Source organism: Physella acuta, unplaced genomic scaffold, assembly GCF_028476545.2.
Source record: "Physella acuta isolate Inbredline_101_S28 unplaced genomic scaffold, ASM2847654v3 ptg000579l, whole genome shotgun sequence".
NCBI lineage: Eukaryota > Metazoa > Mollusca > Gastropoda > Physidae > Physella > Physella acuta.
In genome coordinates, this window is record NW_026732098.1 from 321,242 (window position 1) to 335,019 (window position 13,778).

Below are 13,778 nucleotides of genomic sequence, written 5' to 3' on the forward strand. Positions count from 1 at the left end.
ACAGCGTTTAAAGTCCCAGCCTGTAACGACACAGCAAGATACAAGACAAACCAACCGCATGTAACCAGCTACTGAACTTTTGTCTTATCGCACCCACCCGTGTAACCGTATATGTGACCTAAGAATTTCTACATACACCGAGCTTGTTATCAACGTGTTGTTTTAAGACATGATAAAAAGATTGTACCACTGGTTCACATTTTTGTACCGAAACGATTGGGGACTCTACTTTATTTTTTCTCAAGTTGATTTTCATGTTCATCTACCTAAACAAAGTGTTTGTGCTAATCTTATGAGTTTTTATTGGTTTATTGTGACTGAATGGTGCAATCTGGAATATTCTGGATATTCAGATTTTTTTGATAATCGCGAAATTCATGAGTAACATCGGGATCAACAGAGCAAAACAATATACTTGTAGAACTTTGGATTTAGGAGCAAAACCATCTCATCTACATAGACTTCGTAAGTTTCGATTGTGTATGTTTTACAGTTATATCAAGTGACTAATTGATCTGTTATGTCTCAATAAAAGATGAACTAAAAACATCAATAATTAATTCTAATTAGATCATGAACCTACTACTAGCGATGCTAACAAAGCACTTCCAGCTAAATCGAAGACTCTCCTTACACAATGACTCCGCAGTGCACATTTTTATCACATGTGACAAAGGAAGGTGCAAAACGTTAAATTTACATAATTATTCCGTATACCACAACATAAAAAATATTAATTAAAAGGTTTTAATTACAAGTTTGTATATAAAATGCATTAACAAGTAAACAATAAATAATTTTCCATAAATATTTATGGGTATGTAATGAATAATATAGTGACACAAGCTGCTTCTTTAAATTTTGTAAATATTGGTGTATTATTATATATTTCAGGAAATTTATTTATTTTCTATTTTATTTAAAATCTTGTCATTAAAACGTGTTTTTTTTTTATTATTTTCTTTATATTTCAAGTCTAATGCAATCGAATAACATGGCTAAAAATAATCATAAACCACCAAACACAAACAATGTGAGTGAAATAGCGCCGAAAAAAGTACTTTATTTAGGAAAATTTATTTAATTCATAGAACCATTAGTCATCAAGTTAATGCAAAATTTGATGTCATAATGTATTGTCATCGGTTCTTGAACCACACGCCAAGTTTCAAAGAAATTGGTCGGATAGAAGCGGCCGATGCAATAAAACAGAATATTTACACGATTTGAAAACAAGCCCAACTTGTGGTATAAGAACAAATCTCTTTCCGTGGTTGTAAAAACAGCAGTGGTGCTGACGTTAGAAAATATAATCATAATTACATTTTTTTGGCACAAAGTTCCAGTAAGCTTTCTAAGAAAACGTTGTAAACATGAAAGTGCTTAATTACATCTTCTTGATACAAATATTAAAGCTCTACAGAACAATGATAGCAGCTCCAATAGATACTACCACAAACACCACGTTAATTGAAAGCAATTTAACATTAAAATACACTCAGATTAACACAATTAGTCAGGGTGCGAAACCTACTACAAGCACACAATCACCTACAATCAGCGCAACATCACCAACCATAAGAACATAATTACCTACATTGAGCGCTTAAACTCCTCAATTCAACACCGAAACACCAAGCACCTATATACCTTTACCAACCATCATCTAAGACAAGCGCACCAACACCTTTCACCAACACTGCATCACCAACCAATGGCAAACCAGCTTCTGTAACTAGCACTAAATCACCTACCACTACTACACCATCACCTACCTTGAGCACACAATTACCTACGACCAACACAACATCACCAACCACCAACACAACATCAGCAACCATCAGCACAACATCAGCAACCATCAGCATAACATCACCTACTACGATAACACCATCACCATCAGCTACCACGAGCACATCTTCAGACACCACAAGTACAACAGCACCTATCACGAGGACAACAACTACCATGACGCCAACACTACTTACGACGCCAACACTATAATCTAAAACTAAAACACCATCACCTAACACAAGCACACCATCGCCTAACAAGCACACCTACTACTTGTACATCATTAAGTACAACAAATACAATACCACCTACAACAAACACATCAACTACCATGAGCGCTTAAACTCCTAAATTCAAAACCATTTTCAATTATAAACGTAAATCAGCTAACTAGAAAAAGATTAAAGTGCTTGTTTTTAAACGGCTTCAATGTAATGTCATGTTACACTTTACCATGTTCAAACATATGGCACGTGCCTATATGGGGTTGTCGTGTAGTCGTATTTTTTACTTTCTCGTATAAACAGAGTATAGAGAACGTATTGCAATCGTGCAAAAAAAAAAAAATCGAGATTTTTACAAATCTCGAAATTTTACACCTCCCACAGTCGGAAAAACGTTATTTTGCAATATTGGATGTATGTGTGTGTATGAATGTGTGTGTATGTATGTGTGTCTGTAAACACGATAACTAGATTACTGTTACAGCTAGGTTGATGAAATTTCATATATAAGTATTATATAAAATCGTAGATCCGTATCAACCTTTTAGCGATTCCCGATAACCGGAAGTGGAACTTTTTCTACTTTCAATTTTTCAAAAGCCTATAACTTGAGTACTATTTCAGATAGATAAATGAAATTTCACATATATGTAAAATATATAATTTTGCTGCCTTCTATCAAATTCTGAGTAATTTTCGTTGAACAGAAGTAGTAATTTACGCCATTTCCGTTTTCTCAAAAAACGGATTTGAATTTATAAAGTACTAATAATATCCCGCACTATTCTGCACATTTTGTTTGGCGTTCACTTGGTGTGCAATTCTTTTTTCTACGAGATTCTATTCTATTATTAAAAGTTTAAGTAAGGTTTTAGTCATAGGCCTAATATTTGTTTAAAAGCATTGGAGTGACGGCTTCCTACGGAAATGTGTAGTTGAGCATCCTGAGATCCCTAGGCGCTATCTTAGCACCCGGGGTCCGCTAATTGTGTGTACTGCACAGGGGGATAGGTGTACTACTTAAATCATCAGTCTCGCTGCATTAGGGACCTCCGCCGAGAAGGGGGGGGGGCTTTATTTTTATAGTTACGCCACTGGCACATTGATAGTGGTTTTGTAAATAACTAACAGATCTACTACAGTAATGATGCTATACAGTAGCTAAGACATGCTGTTGCGTAAAAAAAATATACACATGAGCAGTAGTGTGAAAGACAGGCAAACATTCAAACCACTTCCATAACTTATTTCCCTTTTTTAAATAGTCGAATAGGGGTGTTCATAAGCTCGTTTTAATAAATTTGTACTAAACAAATTAAAAAGCAATTATTTCTCTTAATTACTAATTTTTTTTAAAGTACTTACCAAAGAATAACATTGTATAAAAAGGAAATGTATTTAAAATTGATAATATAAATTTAAAAAAACATAAAATAAACATAACACGAGACACCATTACTTATACAAAGCTTTCATGTTTTATATTCTTTTGACCGACTAGAGTTTAAAAGGTCTTGTGGCAGAGATAAAATAAAACTGATTTTCAAAACCAGACTAATGCACTCACACACAGGACATCTTGGTGTTACCAGGTAGTTTTTGTGGAAATATATAATGTTGCGTGTATTGGCTGAACTTAAACTCTTAGCGTGTTCTCAACATTCACGAGTCACTTTTATCTTCTGCTAAAAACACAAGGTTGCCAGAGTACAAAACTATTACCAGCAAGTTTACAACAAGCACTAAGCGTCAGATGTGTAGAAAAATAAAATACAAAAATAAAACGGATTTTATATTTTTGTTGAAATGACCTCGACATTTGGATATTAAGCAAAAGCTGGACTTTGAAAATTTTACAATAAAAGTAAGTGAAAAAATAACCTAAGACATTAAATTTAAAATCTAGTCTTTCCATTCCATTCGTTCTAATTAGGCAAGACCCAAGCGACAAAAATGTATCTGCTTAAAATTTAATGAGTAATTAGTTAACTATACAATTACCCCATACGAGTGATATCTACCCACCAGAATTGTTGTTTCCACTTAATAATGTTTACAGTTTCCAAACAGGGTATCTTTTTATTAATTGTTAATTTACTGAAAATAAGATATTTAAACATACCTTATGGCGGTTTCATTGTTGATGTGATAATAAATAAAATTTCAATCCAATCTTTAAAAAAAATATTTAAAAAAAACAGAATAATGAAATATAAGATTTCTAAACCAATCAAAGTTTTATTAGTAGAGCAATAAATATTATATTTTGGTAGTAGAAGACAGCATGCTCAGGAGAAAAGTCTCATCAAAACATTCATTTTTCAGAATTGGAATCAATGAAAGTCTCCAGAGGGTTTTCAAAATGAATTTACTTAAATACATGTTGTTAACACAATTATTAAACTTTTATGGAAATACGATGACAGTAACCATCGTTACAGCAGCTACCATAACTACACAAAATGTAATAACAAAGCAAACAAATTATGTTATAAATAGTAACACAGAGTTATATTCAAAATCAGAAAACAACATTGAATCTGTTAATAACCCTAGTCCTAAAAATAATATAGCAGACACAACAATTACAACACCTGTGAAAACGACGATACCTACAACAACTACCACAACTACAACAACTACCACTCCTACTACACCTACCACGACTACATTAACTACCACACCCACAACAACTAGCACACCTACAACAACTACAAAACCTACAACAACTACCAAACCTACAACAACTAAAACACCCACAACAACTACCACGCCTAATACAACACCCACGCCTACAACAACTACCACTCCTACAACAACTACCACACCTTCTACAACTACCACATCCACAATAACTACCACACCTTCAACAGCTACATTACTAACAACAACTACCACACCTACAACAACTACTACGTCTACAACAACTACAACACCCACAACAACTACCACTCCTACAACTACTACAACACCTTCTACAACTACCACATCCACAATAACTACCACACCTTCAACAGCTACATTACTAACAACAACTACCACACCTACAACAACTACAACACCTACAACAACTACAACACCCACAACAACTACCACGCCTACTACAACTACCACACCTACAACAACTACCACACCTACAACAACTACCACACCTACAACAACTACCACACCCACAACTACCACGCCTACTACAACTACCACTCCTACTACACCTACCACGACTACATTAACTACCACACCCACAACAACTACCACACCTACAACAACTACAAAACCTTCTACAGCTACATTACCAACAACAACTACTACGTCTACAACAACTACCACACCTACAACAACTACTAGGTCTACAACAACTACAAAACCTACAACAACTACCAAACCTACAACAACTAAAACACCCACAACAACTACCACGCCTACAAAAACTACCACGCCTACAACAACTACCACACCTACAAAAACTACCACGCCTACTACAACTACTACACCCACATTAACTACCACGCCTAATACAACAACCAGGCCTACAACAACTACCACACCTACAACAACTACCACACCTTCTACAACTACCACACCCACAACAACTACCACACCTTCAACAGCTACATTACTAACAACAACTACCACACCTACAACAACTACTACGTCTACAACAACTACAACACCTACAACAACTACCAAACCTACAACAACTACTACGTCTACAACAACTACCACACCTACAACAACTACTAGTTCTACAACAACTACCACGCCTACAACAACTACCACACCTACAACAACTACCACGCCTACTACAACTACCACACCCACAACAACTAATACGCCTAATACAACAACCACGCCTACAACAACTACCACACCTACAACAACTACCACACCTACAACAACTACCACACCTTCTACAACTACCACGCCTACTACAACTACCACGCCTACAACAACTACCACACCTACAACTACTACCACGACTACTACAACTACCACACCTACAACAACTACCACGCCTACAACAACTACCACACCTACAACAACTACCACGCCTACAACAACTACCACACCTACAACAACTACCACGCCTACAACAACTACCACGCCTACAACAACTACCACACCTACAACAACTACCACGACTACTACAACTAACACGCCTAAAACAACAACCACACCTACAACAACTACCACACCTACAACAACTACCACACCCACAACAACTACCACGCCTACTACAACTAACACGCCTACAACAACAACCACACCTACAACAAATACCACACCTACAACAACTACCAAACCTTCAACAGCTACATTACTAACAACAACTACCACACCTACAACAACTACTAGTTCTACAACAACTACAAAACTTACAACAACTACCACACCTACAACAACTACCACACCTACAACAACTACCACGCCTACAACAACTACCACACCTACAACAACTACCACACCTACAACAACTACCACGCCTACAACAACTACCACACCTACAATAACTACCACGCCTACAACAACTACCACACCTACAACAACTACCACGCCTACTACAACTACCACACCCAAAACAACTACCACGCCTAATACAACAACTACGCCTACAACAACTACCACACCTACAACAACTACCACACCTACAACAACTACCACATCCACAATAACTACCACACCTTCAACAGCTACATTACTAACAACAACTACCACACCTACAACAACTACAACACCCACAACAACTACCACGCCTACTACAACTACCACACCTACAACAACTACCACACCTACAACAACTACCACACCTACAACAACTACCACACCTTCAACAGCTACATTACTAACAACAACTACCACACCTACAACAACTACAACACCCACAACAACTACCACGCCTACTACAACTACCACACCTACAACAACTACCACACCTACAACAACTACCACACCTACAACAACTACCACACCCACAACTACCACGCCTACTACAACTACCACTCCTACTACACCTACCACGACTACATTAACTACCACACCCACAACAACTACCACACCTACAACAACTACCAAACCTTCAACAGCTACATTACCAACAACAACTACTACGTCTACAACAACTACCACACCTACAACAACTACTAGGTCTACAACAACTACAAAACCTACAACAACTACCAAACCTACAACAACTAAAACACCCACAACAACTACCACGCCTACAAAAACTACCACGCCTACAACAACTACCACACCTACAAAAACTACCACGCCTACTACAACTACTACACCCACATTAACTACCACGCCTAATACAACAACCAGGCCTACAACAACTACCACACCTACAACAACTACCACACCTTCTACAACTACCACACCCACAACAACTACCACACCTTCAACAGCTACATTACTAACAACAACTACCACACCTACAACAACTACTACGTCTACAACAACTACAACACCTACAACAACTACCAAACCTACAACAACTACTACGTCTACAACAACTACCACACCTACAAAAACAACTAGTTCTACAACAACTACCACGCCTACAACAACTACCACACCTACAACAACTACCACGCCTACTACAACTACCACACCCACAACAACTACCACGCCTAATACAACAACCACGCCTACAACAACTACAACACCTACAACAACTACCACACCTACAACAACTACCACACCTTCTACAACTACCACGCCTACTACAACTACCACGCCTACAACAACTACCACACCTACAACAACTACCACGACTACTACAACTACCACACCTACAACAACTACCACACCAACAACAACTACCACGCCTACAACAACTACCACGCCTACAACAACTACCACACCAACAACAACTACCACGACTACTACAACTAACACGCCTAAAACAACAACCACACCTACAACAACTACCACACCTACAACAACTACCACACCCACAACAACTACCACGCCTACTACAACTAACACGCCTACAACAACAACCACACCTACAACAAATACCACACCTACAACAACTACCAAACCTTCAACAGCTACATTACTAACAACAACTACCACACCTACAACAACTACTAGTTCTACAACAACTACAAAACTTACAACAACTACCACACCTACAACAACTACCACACCTACAACAACTACCACGCCTACAACAACTACCACACCTACAACAACTACCACACCTACAACAACTACCACGCCTACAACAACTACCACACCTACAACAACTACCACGCCTACAACAACTACCACACCTACAACAATTACCACGCCTACAACAACTACCACACCTACAACAACTACCACGCCTACTACAACTACCACACCCAAAACAACTACCACGCCTAATACAACAACTACGCCTACAACAACTACCACACCTACAACAACTACCACACCTACAACAACTACCACGCCTACTACAACTACCACGCCTACAACAACAACCACACCTACAACAACTACCACACCTACAACAACTACCAAACCTTCAACAGCTACATTACTAACAACAACTACCACACCTACAACAACTACCACACCTACAACAACTACTACACCTTCTACAACTACCAAGCCTACTACAACTACCACGCCTACAACAACTACCACACCCACAACAACTACCACGCCTACTACAACTAACACGCCTACAACAACAACCACACCTACAACAACTACCACACCTACAACAACTACCAAACCTTCAACAGCTACATTACTAACAACAACTACCACACCTACAACAACTACCACACCTACAACAACTACAACACCCTCAACAACTACCACGCCTACAACAACTAACACGCCTACAACAACTAAACACCTACTACAACTACCATGCCTACTACAACTACCACACCCGCAACAACTACCACGCCTACTACAACTACCACACCCACAACAAGTACCACGCCTAATACAACTACCACACCTACAACAACTACCACGCCTACTACAACTACCACACCCACAACAACTACCACGCCTACTACAACTACCACGCCTACTACAACTACCACACCCACAACAACAACCACACCTACAACAACTACCACACCTACAACAACTATCAAACCTTCAACAGCTACATTACTAACAACAACTACCAAACCTACAACAACTACTACGTCTACAACAACTACCACACCTACAACAACTACCACGCCTACAACAACTACCACACCTACAACAACTACCACGCCTACAACAACTACCACACCTACAACAACTACCACGCCTACAACAACTACCACGCCTACAACAACTACCACACCTACAACAACTACCACGACTACTACAACTAACACGCCTAAAACAACAACCACACCTACAACAACTACCACACCTACAACAACTACCACACCCACAACAACTACCACGCCTACTACAACTAACACGCCTACAACAACAACCACACCTACAACAAATACCACACCTACAACAACTACCAAACCTTCAACAGCTACATTACTAACAACAACTACCACACCTACAACAACTACTAGTTCTACAACAACTACAAAACTTACAACAACTACCACACCTACAACAACTACCACACCTACAACAACTACCACGCCTACAACAACTACCACACCTACAACAACTACCACACCTACAACAACTACCACGCCTACAACAACTACCACACCTACAATAACTACCACGCCTACAACAACTACCACACCTACAACAACTACCACGCCTACTACAACTACCACACCCAAAACAACTACCACGCCTAATACAACAACTACGCCTACAACAACTACCACACCTACAACAACTACCACACCTACAACAACTACCACATCCACAATAACTACCACACCTTCAACAGCTACATTACTAACGACAACTACCACACCTACAACAACTACAACACCCACAACAACTACCACGCCTACTACAACTACCACACCTACAACAACTACCACACCTACAACAACTACCACACCTACAACAACTACCACACCTTCAACAGCTACATTACTAATAACAACTACCACACCTACAACAACTACAACACCCACAACAACTACCACGCCTACTACAACTACCACACCTACAACAACTACCACACCTACAACAACTACCACACCTACAACAACTACCACACCCACAACTACCACGCCTACTACAACTACCACTCCTACTACACCTACCACGACTACATTAACTACCACACCCACAACAACTACCACACCTACAACAACTACCAAACCTTCAACAGCTACATTACCAACAACAACTACTACGTCTACAACAACTACCACACCTACAACAACTACTAGGTCTACAACAACTACAAAACCTACAACAACTACCAAACCTACAACAACTAAAACACCCACAACAACTACCACGCCTACAAAAACTACCACGCCTACAACAACTACCACACCTACAAAAACTACCACGCCTACTACAACTACTACACCCACATTAACTACCACGCCTAATACAACAACCAGGCCTACAACAACTACCACACCTACAACAACTACCACACCTTCTACAACTACCACACCCACAACAACTACCACACCTTCAACAGCTACATTACTAACAACAACTACCACACCTACAACAACTACTACGTCTACAACAACTACAACACCTACAACAACTACCAAACCTACAACAACTACTACGTCTACAACAACTACCACACCTACAAAAACAACTAGTTCTACAACAACTACCACGCCTACAACAACTACCACACCTACAACAACTACCACGCCTACTACAACTACCACACCCACAACAACTACCACGCCTAATACAACAACCACGCCTACAACAACTACAACACCTACAACAACTACCACACCTACAACAACTACCACACCTTCTACAACTACCACGCCTACTACAACTACCACGCCTACAACAACTACCACACCTACAACAACTACCACGACTACTACAACTACCACACCTACAACAACTACCACACCAACAACAACTACCACGCCTACAACAACTACCACGCCTACAACAACTACCACACCAACAACAACTACCACGACTACTACAACTAACACGCCTAAAACAACAACCACACCTACAACAACTACCACACCTACAACAACTACCACACCCACAACAACTACCACGCCTACTACAACTAACACGCCTACAACAACAACCACACCTACAACAAATACCACACCTACAACAACTACCAAACCTTCAACAGCTACATTACTAACAACAACTACCACACCTACAACAACTACTAGTTCTACAACAACTACAAAACTTACAACAACTACCACACCTACAACAACTACCACACCTACAACAACTACCACGCCTACAACAACTACCACACCTACAACAACTACCACACCTACAACAACTACCACGCCTACAACAACTACCACACCTACAACAACTACCACGCCTACAACAACTACCACACCTACAACAATTACCACGCCTACAACAACTACCACACCTACAACAACTACCACGCCTACTACAACTACCACACCCAAAACAACTACCACGCCTAATACAACAACTACGCCTACAACAACTACCACACCTACAACAACTACCACACCTACAACAACTACCACGCCTACTACAACTACCACGCCTACAACAACAACCACACCTACAACAACTACCACACCTACAACAACTACCAAACCTTCAACAGCTACATTACTAACAACAACTACCACACCTACAACAACTACCACACCTACAACAACTACTACACCTTCTACAACTACCAAGCCTACAACAACTACCACACCTACAACAACTACCAAACCTTCAACAGCTACATTACTAACAACAACTACCACACCTACAACAACTACTAGTTCTACAACAACAACAAAACTTACAACAACTACCACACCTACAACAACTACCACACCTACAACAACTACAACACCCTCAACAACTACCACGCCTACAACAACTAACACGCCTACAACAACTACCACACCTACAACAACTACCATGCCTACTACAACTACCACACCCGCAACAACTACCACGCCTACTACAACTACCACACCCACAACAAGTACCACGCCTAATACAACTACCACACCTACAACAACTACCACGCCTACTACAACTACCACACCCACAACAACTACCACGCCTACTACAACTACCACGCCTACTACAACTACCACACCCACAACAACAACCACACCTACAACAACTACCACACCTACAACAACTATCAAACCTTCAACAGCTACATTACTAACAACAACTACCAAACCTACAACAACTACTACGTCTACAACAACTACCACACCTACAACAACTACTAGTTCTACACCAACTACAAAACCTACAACAACTCCCACACCTACAACAACTACAACACCCTCAACAACAACCACACCTACAACAACTACCACACCTACAACAACTACCACGCCTACAACAACTACCAAACCTACAACAACTACCACGCCTACTACAACTACCACACCCACAACAACTACCACGCCTAAAACAACTACCACACCTTCTACAACTACCACGCCTACTACAACTACCACGCCTACAACAACTACCACACCTACAACAACTTCCACGCCTACTACAACTACCACGCCTACAACAACTACTACACCTACAACAACTACCACGCCTATAATAACTACCACACCTACAACAACTACAACACCTTCTACAACTACCACGCCTACAACAACTACCACACCTTCTACAACTACCACGCCTACTACAACTACCACACCTACAACAACTACCACACCCACAACAACTACCACGCCTACAACAACTACTACGCCTACAACAACAACCACACCTACAACAACTACCACACCTACAACAACTACCAAACCTTCAACAGCTACATTACTAACAACAACTACCACACCTACAACAACTACCACGCCTACTACAACTACCACACCCACAACAACTACCACGCCTACTACAACTACCACACCCACAACAACTACCACGCCTACTACAACTACCACGCCTACAACAACAACCACACCTACAACAACTACCACACCTACAACAACTACCAAACCTTCAACAGCTACATTACTAACAACAACTACCACGCCTACTACAACTACCACACCCACAACAACCACCACGCCTAATACAACAACCACGCCTACATCAACTACCACACCTACAACAACTACCACACCTACAACAACTACTACACCTTCTACAACTAACAAGCCTACTACAACTACCACACCTACAACAACTACCACACCCACAACAACTACCACGCCTACTACAACTAACACGCCTACAACAACAACCACACCTACAACAACTACCACACCTACAACAACTACCAAACCTTCAACAGCTACATTACTAACAACAACTACCACACCTACAACAACTACTAGTTCTACAACAACTACAAAACTTACAACAACTACCACACCTAAATCAACTACCACACCTACAACAACTACAACACCCTCAACAACTACCACGCCTACAACAACTAACACGCCTACAACAACTACCATACCTACAACAACTACCATGCCTACTACAACTACCACACCCGCAACAACTACCACGCCTACTACAACTACCACACCTACAACAACTACCACGCCTACTACAACTACCACACCCACAACAACTACCACGCCTACTACAACTACCACGCCTACTACAACTACCACATCTACAACAACTACCACGCCTACTACAACTACCACACCCACAACAACTACC

The 13,778-nt window shown here is 40.3% G+C and overlaps 1 long non-coding RNA gene across 1 annotated transcript; it reads left to right on the plus strand.

The window, feature by feature from the left end:
* The first annotated feature begins 170 nt into the window (after positions 1-170).
* LOC131947007 (uncharacterized) lies at positions 171-4,685 on the plus strand. The gene is made up of 3 exons (XR_009387817.1): positions 171-465; positions 3,717-3,882; positions 4,344-4,685. It is a non-coding gene; the product is annotated as an uncharacterized LOC131947007 (long non-coding RNA).
* The last annotated feature ends 9,093 nt before the right edge of the window (positions 4,686-13,778 follow it).